Source organism: Chionomys nivalis, chromosome 9 (assembly GCF_950005125.1).
Source record: "Chionomys nivalis chromosome 9, mChiNiv1.1, whole genome shotgun sequence".
NCBI lineage: Eukaryota > Metazoa > Chordata > Mammalia > Rodentia > Cricetidae > Chionomys > Chionomys nivalis.
The window spans coordinates 7273574-7290896 of record NC_080094.1 but is presented as its reverse complement, the minus strand read 5'-3'; the positions used below and the strand labels follow the sequence as shown (position 1 = coordinate 7290896).

At 41.3% G+C, this 17323-nt stretch overlaps 1 pseudogene; it reads right to left on the bottom strand.

Moving 5' to 3' along the window:
- Nucleotides 1–2080: 2080 nt before the first annotated feature.
- On the bottom strand, nucleotides 2081–2175 carry LOC130882162 (U6 spliceosomal RNA; annotated as a pseudogene).
- Between the last annotated feature and the right edge of the window lie 15148 nt (nucleotides 2176–17323).

Sequence of the window (17323 nt, the reverse complement as noted above, 5' to 3'; positions counted from 1 at the left end):
AGAGCATACAAAGCCCTTCTTATTCAAAGCATGAACAGTTTTTCCCTCCATGTTTATGATTCAATGTGTATTTTAGGGAAATTACTTCAGTAGAATTTCCAAAGAGTCTGCAGATTTTGAGTTAGTGGAGAGAGGAGTGAGGAGGTGGGGAAGGTTTTGAGTCTGAGGATGACCTCCTCCATCTAACGCCTGAAGGATATAGCACGGCATGCCCTCCGCCACTCAGCATCTGGAAAAAAGACAGACAAAGAGATTTCCCAGAGCACAAATGTGTTTTGAACGCTGATGCAAGGACAGTAAATTAATACCACATTTATTTCTCTTTTCTCATCGGTTTGTATCATGAGCTGCAGATCTCCTCAAGTTCACATATTGAAGAATTACGGTTATCAAGTTGGGCGGAATTCGGATTGTCTTCTCATGCCTGTTTACTGACAAATGCCCATTCCCGAGCTTTTCTCCCTACCCAGCAGACCCATACCCTTTCTAAGTTCTAAGAATATTCTGTAACAAAGACAAAGATGAATTTTTAAGGAATAACAAAGAGGATTTAAAAACAATTCTGGAGCTCTTGTGAACTCATAACAAGTTGACTGCTCATAGCCACCTGGGATGAGGACAAGGACACAAGCGATTGGCACCTTAGCTACCTCTAGGAAAATCTTTCTGTTCTCAGAGAAGTCCCTCAGGAAAAAGGAAAGATACAGGAATATGCATAAGTACCACATGGCAATAACAATATGATACCATGGCTAGAACTGAGCGAAGGTCATGCTGACTCCTGGGTCGGAATCCTGAAGAGAGACTTTTGGCTCTATGATTCTTTCAGAGTAGGTCATATCCACCAATTTGCCACGGTAAAAAATGTTGAGGATTTGACACAGTTTATGAGATACATAGATGTTTCTCTTTGCCAACTGCTTCCTTTCCCAAGAAGGAAGGCAGGACCCAGGCTAATGGGACATGAAAGGACCACAGCCTCCTCTGATCTGCAACTGGTGACTGACATTCTTGTGCCAAGCCTTGACAGTTGTCTCAAGGTCTCCACATACAGCAGTAACAGACAAGGACTGGAATGACTATATCTTCCCAAAAACATTCATTCTAGAGTTGCTTTACTGTGGAAACTCTCCAGGCAATGGTTTTGACTTCAAAGTGCTCTATGATAAAATGTGACTTCTGTAAGCCCTGTCTTTATTATGATTCCCCCCCACCAAGGGCTCTGCCTTGTGCTATGTGTGGTACCCTAAGTGGAAGATTCAAGAACCCATCAATTGTTATAAATATAAATGTTTATACTCAACAGGAGAATCTGTTTTGTTTCACAGCAATATAACTTATTTTTTAATAAGCAAAAGGGATGGTATGTTGATTGGAGACATTTAGACTCAATGTTAACCCTTGAAAGGCATGCTGATAATGATCTACTTTATCCAAATCAGCTCTACCTCTTAGTATCTGTCACCTAACTAAAATGATATCAGTGTATGGATTGATCAATGAACTTGTCCACTGATGGATACATAATCCTCATAAACTGATCATTTTCTGAAAGTCCTGTTAATGTGTAAACCACAACATTATCCTCCCCACCACCAAAGCCTTATTCCTGATGATAAAAACTGCATTTAGTCCAACTCCAGGACTACAGCATCTTAAGACTTCCAGCACTGATTAAAATCTCCTGTGGGATTTAAGGTAATGTTGTCTGTCTGTGAGCGCCTGTGAAATCGAGGATAAAGTTGTAGGCTTTCATCACTTGCTGAAAAAAATACACTACACACATATTTCCCTTCTAAAAAAGAGTAAGCGTAGAAAGGAGGGATGAGACCAAAGACGAAATAAACACAACTAAGATACAATGCTGTAGCTGGCTGTGTGACAGTCAGGTTACACAGTGACTCAGTAATTCCACAGGACTCAGATAGCCCAGTCTAAGTGTTTGCAAAAACATAGCCTTTTGTTGCCCTGGCTATGCTCATGCTCATTGTTGGTGACTTTCTTTGACATATTCCCGTGCTCCTGACATACCTAATGTCCTGAGGTCGCTGTCAGGACTTTGGCTTTTGTCCTTATGCATAAAAAACATGGACATTTCATGAAATTGCATGCTGTCTTTCTATAGGGGCATGCTAATCTTTGTATCATTCCAATTTTAGTACATGTGATGATCATGTGACCATGGTAAAATGAATCTAGTAGTCCAATAAGAGCTGAGCTTCCTGGCAGACGGAAAGAGGTTTTGAGGTTCTTCAGATGAATTTGCATTTTATGCACTTGAACCTGAGATAGGTAGGATGGGATCAATTCTTTTGAAAAAAAAAATACAGAATCTTTTATTTATTCTTTGGCAATCTCATGCATGTAAATACTATATCTTAATTGTATGTATCTTCAGCATCCCCATCTCTCAGACATTTCCAACAAGTGTCTGCCCTGCTTTGTGACCTCTTCTGCAATGGCCATATCATGATTATAAGATAGCCTTCACGTCCCTCTTTCCACCCTCTGGCTCCCATGTTCCTTCTGTTCCCTTGTCAACAATGTTCTTGGAGACTTTACTGATAAGAGCAGTGATATAGATGCCCCATTTAGGACTGAACAGTCATTAGCCATTCATTCTCATTGCTTACAACAGTTCCGAGACTCTGCAATAATTACTGACCATTCCAGAAACAATCTTCTCTGTCCAAGGTTTAGTGTAGCACTAAAACTATGTGTATAAACATGATGTTTAGAAGTCAATTTGACTATATCTCCATTGAGCAAGGTAACAGTATTAGGCTACCTGTAGGTCTTGTGACCTTCCTAGCCATGAGATTTTGACCAGGTTTATAGTATTAGGTGTAAATTACTTCCCCAAAAAAACATCCCACAGGCGAACCTAAAGTAGATAATCCTTTATAGACGCACCTACAGCCAAACCAATGTAGACATACTCTTGTAGACAATGCCTCATAGACACCCCCACAGCTAACACAATGTAGACAATCCCCCATTGGTTTGGCCTGTGGGGATGTCTATTGAGGATCATCTCAGTTAAATTAATTGATGTGGGAAACCCCAGTCTACTATGGGTAGCATCATTCCCTAGGCACGTGTCCTGAACTCTATGACTAGAGAAACTAAATGAAGCCCAAGCAAGCTAGCATATACACATTCGCTTCTCCTCTTCCCTTGACTGTGACCCTGATGTGACTAAATGTTTACCATCCCTGCCTTGACTTCTCTGATATGATGGACAGAAACCTGGGATTCTAAGATGAAATAAACCTCTCTGTCTCCTAAGTTGATTTGTTCAGGAATTTTTGATCATAGCAACAGAAAAGAAACAGAGAAATGCCCTTGGAGATGAATATGGGACTTGAGCTCACTCCTCTCTATCTCCTTTGCTTCCTAATAAAGAGATGAGCAAAATTGTGTGTGGTCAGGATAAGTTACCATAGTGTCAAAGCAAAGTGACTGTCGAACCACACATTGGAGCCTCTCAAGTTATGAACTTACACAAGCATTTTCTTTTTGTGAATTGATAATCGTGTTTATGATGGTGACATAAACCTGACTAACACAACCCCCCGACACACCTCACTTGAATAAGACAGTAAGAGTCAAAACAATGTATATAATCCACCGGTCAGTCATTCAAAGGGAAACTAGTTTTTCTTTCCATGACCTAAGCAAACGGTTCTCATCCCTGGTAATATTGCAACCATTTAATACAATTCCTCATGTTGTGGTGACCCACCCCCGCCATAAAATTATCTCTCTGCCACTTCATAAGTGTAATTTTACTACTGTTATGAATTGTAATGTAAACATGTGATGTGCAGGACATCTGACATGTGACAGCAGAGGGGTCATGATCCACAGGTTGAGAACCACTGACCTACACTCTTTACTGCTGTGGAATATATAGATATAGATGATAGATATAGATATATGAGAGTGAGACCGTGTGGATGAGGTGACATGAAGGAACCTTATCTCTGGTAGAATACCTTATCACCATGTACAAATTCACGTAGAGAAAATAGTCCCTTGCACAGGCCACCGTTATTTTGCCTATCTAATATTCAGCTAAGCATGTTTTCTAACCAACTTATATTCTTGCCCCTCTCACACTATTTTGTGGCCACTTTTCAATGTTCATGAAATGATGAGTCATTGGGATGAGTGATGACCTCAGAAGCATGAGGGCAGGATTTTTTGTGTGTGTGTGTGTTTCTCGACAGGGTTTCTCTGTGTAGCCTTGGCTATCCTGGTACTTGCTCTGTTTACCAGGCTGGCTTCGGACTCACAGACATCCACCTGCCTCTGCCTCCCGAGTAGAGTGTGGTTCTTAAGGAGTGGATAGAGAAGTGTTGTAACTCTTGCCATGATGCGAATCCACCCTTTCCCATCCCAACACCTGTTGCTACTTCCCTGTGCTGACTTCGCAGGCATTAGGTCTCCACCTGCCTAGGCGAGCCTTCTCCTTCACAATAGCAACAACAAAGACAAACAACAACACAACAATAAAAAGGAACCCTTCCGGGGAAAGAACAGTGGAAGGTGTTTTAGCCAGTTCTACTACGGATAAACTTAAATTGACAAATGTGTGGATACAAAAGGTTAATAAGCAATGATTTTCTCTAGTTAAATTATTGTTGAATGGGCTGTTGAACGGGCTGAGGGAGCTTGCCACTAAGCCTGATGGCCTGAGTTCAATCCCTGGTTTAGAGAAAACTGACTCCTGCAGGTAGTACTCCAGGTGCCCCCAACACATACACAGGCAGGCACACACACACACGGGGGGTTGATGTAATAAATATAATTAGAAAACATCCTGTTTGCATTTCTGTTATAAAACTGAGAACCGTCTTTAACTCCGTCAGCCAATGGCTAGCTTTTCTCAGGTGACCCATTCCACTGTCTCTTCATCCAGAGTGATACTCTCCCCAGAATTCTATACTCTCAGGCTTCCCATAGAAATACTAGAGACAGGCACCAGGCAACAATAACAGTCACTTGTCCCTCGCCAGTAAAACAGATATTTTCTCTCATAGGACCCCCACTCCCAGCACTTTCTAGATGCCACTTTTTCTGTTTTCTCTGGAAATTTGAACGTAATATCAAGCACACTGTAGAAGCAGTCCCTATAAACTCTATTCCCGTCAGCCGCTCAAACAGCCTCATTATTTGGTGACCATAAACATGGTTTGGAGATACTGGTCCTGCCATGCTGAAGTCTTCCAGGGCTGGGCTGAGTGATTGAAAGTCCAAGATCATAGTAGAAGGGGACAAGGAGTTATTTTAGTTCTTGATGGTCTGCTAAAAGCCCCCAGCCAAAAACAGCTTTCTGTCTGAAAGACAGTAAATTTCTTCCACTGCTGAAAATAGATGTGTTCTGTGGGAAAGCCAGACAGGACTCGGGGCAGGAGAAGCGTGCCCGGCACATGAAGAAGAGACAAGTGGTGTGGTTACTAGTGGCCGTGCTCCAAAACAGGGCAGTCACTGTCCGACCACAAGCAGGCTGGGAAGCCGGGGATTCTGCCATGCTGAGATGGGAACTGCTAAACCATTGTAGAAAATGCCTCTCCGTGTTGTTTCCCTTAGTTGCCAATTGTATCATCTGGCGTGTCAAGACCCTTATTTTCAATGTCACCTTGAGCAAGCCAGCCTCACAGGACTGGGGTTGGAAGTAGAATATTCTGGTTGGCTTTCCGAGGGCTTTCTGGCATTAGCTGTGTGACTTCAGCTTCTTTATTTTGGTTTGTCTTCAGGTCAAGCTACATTTGAAATAAAGCTTTGATTAAGGAGTAGAAGTTTGAATGTACTTTCTCAATTGTCTTTCTTTCCTTCTTTCATGTGTGTATGCCTATGCATGTTCATGTATGTAGAGGCACATGTACATATGTGTGTACAGACACATGTGGGGAGGGTACATGTCTGTATGGAGGCCAGAGGTCAGCCTCAGATGTAGTTCCTCAGGCTGCTGTCTGTCTCTGATCTCAGAGGTTGACGATTCAGCTCTGCTGGCTGGTCAATGAGCCTTAGGCATCTGCCTACTTCTGCCTCTCTAGCACTGGGCCTTATTTGACACAGGTTCTGGGGATTGAACTCAATTTCTGACGCTTGCAAGACAAGAATTTTTCCTACTGAACCCCCTCTCCAGTCTTTCTAGTTCTTTCTCTTTGTAAACATTCAACATAAACACAGACATCCCTCATCGGATTAGCAGGTATGGTGACCTGAGCTCTCTGTAACAACACAAGTGGGTAGCAAATTACCCGAGGAAATTCAGTGGTGTGGTTCTGGGCTCCGCTATGTCACTCCCCACTGGGAAGAAGCAAAGAATCATGCCAGAAGCTGATGGACTTCTACAGATTAGATAGACGTGTTGAGCTATGAGCTTTCCAGCTGTTGGCGTGAGGTAGCTTTGGAGAAGATATGACAAAAAGCAGAAACCACAGATATTTATTAGCAAGCTAAGTTTTGAAGTCTATCTGGGGGATGGATTAATTGAATCAGCAGACCCACTTATCTCAGATTGGTGGATAGATAATGTGATGATTAGGTTTAATTATCAACTTGACCCAACCTGGAAAAACCTAGGATGAAATTACCCTGGGTCGGAATTTGGGCACATCTGTTGTGGAACTGTCTTGACGAAGTTAATTAATGTGAGAAGACCCCGCTCACTGCGGTTGGCACCATTGCCTAAGGTAGAGTACTGAGCTCTTTAAGAGTAGACAAATCCAGCTGAGCCCAAGCAAGCACGCCAACATGGGTGCGTCCATTGCTCTCACTCTTGACTCTGAGGTAATATGACTGTTGGAAGCTCCAGCCTTGGCTTTCCCCACCATGATGGACTGTACCCTATAATTGTGAGTTGAAATGAATTGCCCTTTTCCCCTAAGTCGCTTTTTGTTTGGGTATTTCATCACAGAAAAAGAAATCAAACCAGAACAACAGATAAAGGGAGATGTATTGAAAGGTAACTAGTTGTGCAAATGACAGAGGTGAGGCAATTGTTTGAAGAGTGAGAGGGCATCTGTGAACTTTCTCCCTGGAGAAAGCACCACTCACAGACACACGCAGATATCTGCACATGATTCTGAGGTGGTCCCAGATGAGCCTCTATCAGCTGCAGGTTCCTAATCTGCAGGGAAATCTCAGTCTGAATCCCCATTGCTTCCTCTCCCTTTCACAGCTGCACTTCTTCAAGTTAAAGGTTCAAGCTTATATAAACACTACTCGAGCAGTTTAGCACAGTGATCTCCGGGGTACCAGGTCAGTTGACTCAGACTGTGTTTTATTTTTGGTCCTGGTGCATTGAAGCCTTATGAGTCCAGCCTGTCCATACCTTACATGCAGGAGCATTTCATTGAACCTTTCCTTTCCCACATCAGGGTTTGCACATCTGCATCTACAGAGAGACAATAAGACCTTGTAATTTTACAATTCCTTCCTGCGAGCTCCACACAGTGACCTTTAATCTTGACTACACACTTCCTGTGGGGTTGTCTTACCTGCTGGAGATTATTAGAAATGTTTTTGTCTTATAAGGTTCTATCTTACTGTTCTGTATCCCTCCGAGGGTAGTGTGCCCAGAATGTGTTTGCTAAGTATTTATTTGTTGGTTATATAGTCCCATATCTTTTCTTTCCTATAATAACCTATAAGCTTCCTGTTCTTCCACCGTCAGTATCTAAATGTGGTTTTTTCATCTTCTCATTTTTTTTTTGCATTTTATTTCTTGGTTGTCGCATATGCTTCTGTGTCTACATCATCTGGCCTATTTTTTATTAGGAAATGTTTTGTTGGATTTATCCTCAGTTTCACTGCTCTCTGCCCTGCTTCCCCGCGGTTCTTTCACAGAAAGCCTTTTGTGTTGAGCAAACAGGCTCTAATCTGCGCATCTCACTCCAAACTCCAACAGGGATGCCAGGTGAGCATCCTAACACCAGCCAGAAACAGCTGTTCAAGTGGTCCAGAGCAGCAAGCAGGGGCTGTGTATGCAGTTCTCTTGCCTTATGGGCCTCTGGTCCTGCAAGCTTGGGGAAGAAGCCATGAGCACAAATGTTTGCCTTGCTGGCTGCAAGACCTAAAAGCAGCTGCCTGCTGATTGATGATAACTTGCATAATGACACCACACATTCAGATGCTGCCAGGCATGAGGAAGTCTGGGAGCTCCCCATGCCATCCCTTGCTGGTTGGCCGAATTCTTATCTTCCAGCAAGCAGGCAACAAAGACAGCAAGAGCCAGAAAGTGTCTGATCCAAAGATGCCCATTATAACCCCAGCAATTTTAAGACTCAGGAGGGAGAAGGAAGGGCTTGGTGCACTCACTAGCAAATTTACCAAGGACCCTGTACACAGACGCTCAGCATGTTCACTACACCCATATATTAGAGGATCGGAGTTAGGTGCAGTTAATAAAACCTTCGTTTATGGATAAAATGGACTCCAATATAAAGCCGGTGGAACTACCTTCTAGAAAGAATTTCTTAAAGTGGATTTGCTTTCTGATGAGGCCAGATTTCACTCAAGCATAATACTTGGTGTACTGTCAGGCCGTAGGATTTGCCCCACTGATGCTAAAAAAGGAGATTTGAGTTAAAGCAGCCTGTCAAAATGACTAAAAACATCAATGTCACATGGAAAACTATATATACGGTATTCATGTATACATATACCTTTGAAAATATTTTATGTTTCTACAAGTGTGTGATGTGTTTGGATCAAATCCATGACCACATTTTCTCCCCTCCTGTTTCTCTCACCACACATCTCTCTCCTGACGTCATGTGTCCTCCTCCCCCCTCCTCTCCCTATCCTCACGTCTCTCTCTGTTAATACTCATTGAGCCTACTTAGTGCTGCCTGCATGTGCATGAGTATAGGACCATGTTGTACCAGGCTTGGGCAGCCATTTAGAGTCCACATCCCTGAAACAAAAGCTGACCCTCACTCCTTCAGAAGCCATCAGCTGCAACTCATCTGATAACCGTGGAGCTCCTGGGCCCTTCTCACGTTTGCACCGCGATATGGCTGGCTTGATTTTTTTTTTTTTTTTTTTTTTTTTTTTTTTTTTTTTACAGGTCTTGTGGATGCAGCCACAGCTCCTGGGAGTGAGTTCATGTGTGCAACTCTACTTTCAGGTCCAGCAAACACTCTTTTCACAGATAGTTACTTTCTCTGACTCTCGCAATCTTTTTGGACCCTTTCTAATATGCTCTGTGAACCTTGACAGGGGTGGGCGGGGTCTGTGATATGGAATATAGGAGCTCCATTTAGAGCTGAGCACTCTTCAGTGTCTTATTCTCTGTACATTGATCAGTTGTAGGTGTCTGTATCATGTATAGAATATATGTACTATATATATAGGAATATGTATTGTGTATAGGACATGTATCATATATATTATATATCGTACATTGTATAATTTTTGTATTTATGTCCCTCAGCTCAGGGACTTTCCTTCTTGGCATTGATCCATTCCACTGGACAATTTCTAGTCCCCCTGTCTGTTCTTCTGCTCTGTTTGCTTTCATCCGCACTCTTCACACAACAGGATTTTCCAAACTCATAATATATCTGCTCACTCATCTCATTGATAGTCTTCGATTGCCTCTAAAAGAAGTGTCCAAACTTTGTTAAAATTAGAGTCTATCAAAAATTCCTATGTCCTTCCAAATACAAATAAACTTACTTAACAGAAGAAGCTCACAGGCTTTACTATATCTGAATCTCTGTCAATACTACCATCTTGTAAGAGAAGCCCAATCTGCGTCTTCCAATGTGGCTTCCTCTGAATCCATGGACAGCTGCTTTTTTTACATTTTGCAGAATGCGAAACATGAAAGATATTATTGTGAACTCCTATCATAAAAGACACATAATCTGCATGTTTTTACCCAGTCATTTCCCAAATGTAGCCAAACCCAGACTGCGTATGTGGACACTCATCTCTGTTCATTTGTTTCATCGTGAGTCACCAATCTGGACAACAAACTTGAATGTCTATGCAGGCAGATCCTTCCGGGTCCCCCTCCTCTTCCAGTCACACTCTGAAGTGGGCCCCTCTGTTTTCTCATGACACACACTCATTACCTGTAGCACGGTGTGTTCTTCTTTGTGACTCTAGGCAAGTTATTTGCCTTATGTTTCTTTTAAATAAGAGTCTTGAGTTGAAACTTAAAGAAACTCAATTTCAAATCAAGTTATGAAAGTTGGGTAGCTATATAACTCAGGTGATCGGCAAGCAGAGTAGTAAGTGGCGCAGTTGGTCATAACTCTGGTTTTTATTGGAAATGACTGTCCCTTCTCCTGACCCATCAAGAGATAGCTGGCAATGTCTGTAGAGCCCTGAGCTGTCAATGATGTAGTAGAGGGGGTCAACTAGAATTGTTGGGCAGTGATCAGCTCAGGCAGTCTCCTATTCCCCTCACAGTGAAGAGATGTTGAGCTGAAATTTCATTTGTTCTATAAATGAAATGTCTTCATTACAATGATGCCATAGCCATTAGGACTTAGAGTGTTTTTTCTTATCTCACCTCTACTGTCAATGCTTGATTTTAACTTTATATGGCGAGGAAACCTGGTTACTGGCTACATTAAATTCGTGTATCTGCAGGCTTATAACCTAAGAATAGATGGCTTCCTTACCCAATTTAAAGTATAAATCAATACAAGAGAATTTATTTATATCAACCAAATTTGATAGTGTATCCAATGTAAGACCACACCTCACAGACATTCCAATTGTTCCAGCAAGTGTTTTTATCTTTGGATATATGGAGTAAGAGTTAGGAACGTAGAACAAAGCTTAGACAAAAGTAAGGTTTATCACACTTTTTAAAAATGATTTCCTTATATTAGATTTATATTATATTAGACCATTTATCTCCAAGAAACACACTGTAATGCTTATGTCCGTGCATGTTAGGAAATAGACTATGGGCTGGAAGATGGCTCTGTGGATTAATGTTCTTCCAAAGGACCCACGAGGCAGCTCACAGCATCTGTAAGTCAAGTTCCAGGGGATTTCGCTCCCCCTTCAGATCTCCTCAGGCACTGCACAGTGTGATACACGTACATGCACACAGGCAGGCAAAACACCCAAACCCACAAAATAAAAATAATTCATTTTTAAGTTTAAAAGCATGAAAAAATAATTTAACCAAAAGTTTATAGCATGGGTGGTGTTTAATAAATGGTTGATGTAGATATCTGAGGGTCGGTGCTAATTGAAAGACAGAGAAGAAAGCCATCGAGATCCTCAGTCTCTGACATAAAAAAAATTATTGTCATGTGTGGTCCAGACAGAGTGGGAAGTACACTGACTTATGTTTAGTTTTAATTTTCATTTCCAAATATCAGCCGCTGAGCTCTAAAATTCATTTGCTTACAGAAGTATCGCACTAACTGATTAAATATATCTCCAGCTATGGTCTCAGGAGTTGATTTAAAGCAGAGAAATGTGCACAGTTTGAAATGTTTGGTGTCAGGGCAACATTTAAATCCTCAGACCAATTAAGTCTAATTACTGAGTGGATGGTAATACTTTTCCTCGACTATGCGAAGGTTAAATTAAAATTCGCTTTCAAATTAGAAGGAAACACCTACTAACTGTCAATCATCCCAATATTTATTTGAGGCTCTGCTTTAGAAAAATACAGAGATAAAATGTATTACCACTAAGTCAATCTTTTCTAGTATTCTAAGCATTATATTTAGAGCCTACAAAAATTCTCTCTTTTTAAACCAGCATGGCAGCAAACTTAAAGCAGACTTTTTGAATGTTTGTGAACAAGTTCTAGCAAAAGCTCCCAGGATACTTCAATTTGTGGTGCATTACAGCCTTAAAAGTTCAGGAATTTCTGATCAATTGATCAATTGTTGAACACTTAATGCCAAGTTTCACTGTCCTCTATAGCTTTATTAAAAATAATGTTGTCCTGCTTGACACAAGATATTGAGAAAGCTACAAAAGGCAAAGAGATAGGTAAATACCCAGAACAGTAAAGGAGAAAAAATATCTTTCAGAAACAGTTAACAAAATACCCATCTTGTAGGGTGTAAAAATAGCCAAGTAGTCACATTCAGAGAATTAGATATGAAAGTCATTCTATGTTTTTCCCACTGTGCTACAGAAACACATCTACTGAGCTAAATGTTTGTTCACTGATGGAAGAAATAAAATAAGGGCAGCTACACAATACTGAAAAAAAATGCAAGAAGAAGCCAATGTTGACTTTATCAGGTGATGCTCAATACTATGCCAGCTACATTTTAAGCAAACCCGTACTTTATATAATGAAATCACAGGATACACACTATAGAACCCACTATCTCATTTTGTTACCTAAAGGGTTAAAACCTCCAAAACTGCCATGCCCAGTGTGGCAGTTAATGTGCATTGCCATCTTGGCTGGATGTAGAGTCATCTAGAAAACAAGATTCTAGGCATGTCTAGGAGGTATTTTCCACATTGAATTTCTTGAGGTATTCAAACTGTCATGGATGTGGGCAATACCATTCCACAGGCATGAGCTTTCAGCTACATAAAACAGAAGAGAGCTTAGCACCAGGTTTCATCTCTGCTCCCTGACTACAGAAGCAATGGAAGCAGCTGTCTGCCTCACCTTTCTGCTCCTGGGATTTTTTCCCATATAGACTATACTCCCATGAGCTATAATCTAAAACATATCACAGACTTCATCATAGCAACCTGACACCACAAAATAAGTGGAGAATCAGGAACACCACTTATTGCTTCAAGCTATGAAATATCAAGACTGTTTATTTAGTCAGTATTTCACTAAGTAAATGACTTTTACAAATACATTCAACTTCATAATTCAATGGGAACCCTTACTGTTGTGCCCAGATTACGACCCCCAGAGAGAGACCACCAGAGAGGCCCAGACTATATTATGTTTGTATTATGCTAATTAAACCTTGCTTATTACAGTCTGGGCCTCTCTGGTAGTCTCTCTCTAGAGATCATAATCTGGGCACAGCCTTTACCACTGTGTGACTTGACTTTCTGTAGCTGTGGCTGAGGTAACTAACAGAGGAACCTAAAGAGAGGACTCATTCATTTTAGATCATGGTTTCGGAGTTCGCCTCCATTGTGACAAACACCACACAGTGCAGTGAAGTAGCACACATCATGGTGGCCAAGGAATTATAGGATTACCCACCTATGTGAGATTTCTCCTTTGTCCCATTTCCTCTAGCTGGATCTCAGGCCTATCAGATGGTGTTATCCACATTCAGTACAGGTCTTTTCTGTTTAGTTAATACTTCTTGGAAACAGCCTGTAAACATAGACAGAGTTAATGTCCTAGGCACATCTCAAGCCAATTAGGTTAACAGTCACAATTAACCAGCATAACCATCTATTTTTGGAGGCTGCTTGTTAATTACCAGCTGCCCAGACCATGAAATAATCACTAAGACACTATATTATTTCTAATACTATTTGGCCAATAGTTTAAGCATATTTCTGGCTTACTTTTATATCTTAAATTAACCCATTTCTATTAATCTGTGTATCACCATGTGTGTGTGGATTAGCAGCAGCTACCTGGCTTCTGCTTGACTCTGCCTACTTTCTCCCAGCATTCAGTTTAGTTTTCCTGCCTAGCTCTATTCTGTTAATCCACTGGCCCAAAGCAGCTTTTTTTTTATTAACCAATGGCAATAAAACATATTCACAGCATACAGAGAGGAATCCCACATCAACCATTACTAGAAAATAGTATTTGACACAGGAGAAGGTTTTGTAGGGATTTCTCCCATTGTAATATTTCATTTGTATTTTAATAAATAAAGCTTGCCAGAAGATCAGAGAGTAAAACAACCCCACTGGTCAGCCTTACAGACCAGGCAATGGTGACACACACCTTTAATCCAAGTAGCCATACTAGTTTGTCATAGAAACTGGGTGGGAATGGTGCAAGCCTTTAAACCAAGCACTAGAGAGGAATATAAGATGAGAGGAGACAGCTCTCAGTCAGTCTCATTCTGAGGATTCCTGGAGGCAGGATGTCTATTTCAGGCTAACATAGAGGTACGAACCCATGGCTGAATGTTTTGCTTTTCTGACCTTCAGGTTGAATGCCAACATCTGTCTCCGTGTTTTATTAATCATGCTACATCTCATAGTCAAGTAGAATTCACAACTGAATTTCAGGCCTAACTACCCACCTGATTCCAATGCTATAATATCAACACAGATGCTTAAATTTATCCTGTTTTCAGTTAAAGAAACAAAACCTTGATTCACTGAGTGAAAGCATACTGTTTTGGAGATTTTGACAGACTTTTATTTTGGCTTGTATTAGTATTTTCTTCTTGTACCTTTCACTGATGCCCATCCAGACTCAACTTGGTGCTATCGTTGACAGATGTACGCATTGGAAGATGGTTCACGTCTAGCCTTGTGTGAACCAGTAGACATGCTGATGCAGTTGGGTGAGTAACTGTGGATATGCTGATGCAGCTGGGTGAGTAACTGTGGACATGCTGATGCAGTTGGGTGAGGAGTAACTGTGGGATATTCTCTACACCATCTGTGCTCACCCCCCCCCCCACACTTTCCAGCTAGATGAAACCACATGCATTTCCAAGCATATGTGAAATTGCTTGCTTGTTTTCATAAAAAGAGAAATTTGAAACATTGATTTTTACATCCAGGTCAATACTTGTATTTTCTTGGAAGTAAACTTCCAAACCAATCACATCAAGAAAGAAAAATGTGAGCTTAAGTCAGCTTTCTCCACTATGAGACTCTACATAGCCCACCATTGTTTCAAGCAATATCCCCCAAACCTTAGACATAATCTAGGAAACTGACCTCAACAAAATGATTAATACCCAGGTAAACAGTTCTTTGGTGTCATTCTGCCCATGTACATTGTCTTATCTGTTCTTTGGTACTAGGGCATCTTCTTGCAGTTCTTGTTTTTACCTACATATCAGTTGTCTTTTTTATTTAAAAATTAATTTTATGTATGAGTATGTATGGATGTGTGTGTGTGTGTGAATGTAATACATGTATATGGTATACGTGCACAGGTGTGCAGATATGCAAGTCTGTGTAAGTGTGCAAGTCTGTGAGAATACATAGAGTTCAGAGGAGGGCATCAGTTGACTGCTGCTCTGTCATTGTCTGCCTTATTTTCTTGAGCCAAGGCCTCTCACTTAACTAGGTTGGTAGCTAGTAGCACTCCAGCAATCCTATCTCCACTTCCTGTTGCACAGAGAGCAAAGGCACAGGAGCCATGTGTGGCTTGCTACATGGGAGTTGGGAGTTTGAACTTGGGTCCTCATGCTTTCTTGGCAAGCAGTCTTGCCTGCTAAGACGTGCAGTGCTCAACACTGGTTTCTACTTTGGCAACCTCTACTCTTCATGATGCGGCGTAATCAACCAGCAAATAGGATTAATCAGGCTAACTTTAATATCAGCTTTATTAAGGGGAAGAAGGGAATAACTTACAAAACCAAGGTTTCAATGAAGAGCAGGAAACAGAAGGGAAGGCGGGGAGCACACCCGCAATATTTAAAGTAAATAATAGTCTCAGGGGATCCCGCCCTTCAAGCAAGGTGATTGACTGGGCTTCCCCTACATCTTCAGAAAGTGGATAAAGCTACAGTTGAGAATTAACATTCTTAGCAAAGTACCCAAGCACATTGAAACTTCTCTCTGTGCAGGATAATTTACCAGTGTATTTACTGAATTACAGTCGTCTATCTACTGCCACAAAGCAGAACCACAATTCAGCACTTTAGCACTACTGACATCTTATGTAGGATATTGTTTTGTCTTGTACGAGTTTGCACTGTACCTTTAGAGTTTTATCAAGCTCCATGCTCCCGCCCGTAAGATGCCATTTGCAGCCTTCCTTCCAATCTATCTCTCCAGCTACTAAGCTACAGACAGCACTGTGTGTAGTGACTTCTGTCCACTAGGGACTCATTGCTCCTCCAAGGAAAAGTATATCAGTTGGTAACTGTCAAGGTAAAATTGTCCTAGCAAACGGGGAACCGAACATTTCCTTAGTAGAGTAGCCCTGTTGAGCAAGAGGTCTGTTTTGTTCATCACATGCACCAAGCACTCAGAACTGTGTCTGCCATACAGCATGTAACCAGGGTTGAAATGTCCTAAACAATGACGCTCCACTCATGAAAACACCATACAGCTGTTAACATGCTAATGAAAATAAGTACTCAGGAAATATTAACTGAAAAAGCCAAGTACAATTGCAAAATATGTGTATTATTTAGTATTTGTCTGGTATGATGAGGTGTTTGCTGAAGTGCATGTAAAAATCACAGCTGTATGAAGTTGCAGGCTTATCAGTTTTCACCATTGTCATTGCTACATATAAACTATGACATAAAATCTTATTAAATGTGGTTTTGTTGTATAATCACAGAGGCATAATGAAGTATGGCTGGCCTACATCCCCAGGTAAAGCCTGCCATCACTCTCTGCACTAAATGACACCAAGGTCTAGACCCAGCAGACCTCTGACTTTAGGGTGCTTATGGTTCTGTGAGAAAGCTGCTCTGAACTTCGTGATGATGCGGAACTTGGTGCCTTGTACCAATAGCCTCCGGGGTTCCATGGAGGTCTGCAGAAAAGAAGTACTGGTCCTCTACAAATACAGAGTTGTCTACCTAGGAAAACAAGACCTCCATGCACAGCATCCTCAAAACAACAGTAGTGGTGTGTAAGAAGGTGCTCAGGTGTGACCTCCACTTTCCTAAGAGGGAGGCGTCAAGGAGTCACTTGAGGTCAACTGTCAAGACTTAGGCATAGGGAAGAAGGGAAAGAGCATCTTTGTAAAATGAAAGGCAAATATTCCCAATAAAATAATGACGACACCAGGCAGTGGTGGTGCATGCCTTTAATCCTGTCACTCAAAAGGCAAAGGTAGGCAGATCTCTGTGGATTCAATGTCATCCTGGTCTACAGAGTGAGTGTCAGGACAGACTCAAAGGCTACACAGAGAAACCCTATCTTGACAACCCAAAATATAATAATAATAATAATAATAATAATGCTGATGATAAAGTACAGCATGTGAGGACCCATGGAATCATCAAAGATGACCTTGTCTCTGAAACAGAGAGATGATGAAGGGACCATCTCCCAGTAGAGATGAGCAGCCTCTTGGGAAGACAATCCTTTGTTAAGCAGGCACGTCCCAGGTATGAATAACGAAGCATGTAGTACCCTTGCTTGCCATTTGATAGTACTGAATGGCAGAACCACAAGTCTTTGACAAAAAAAATAATTATTTATGGCCTGGAGAGATGTCTCAGTG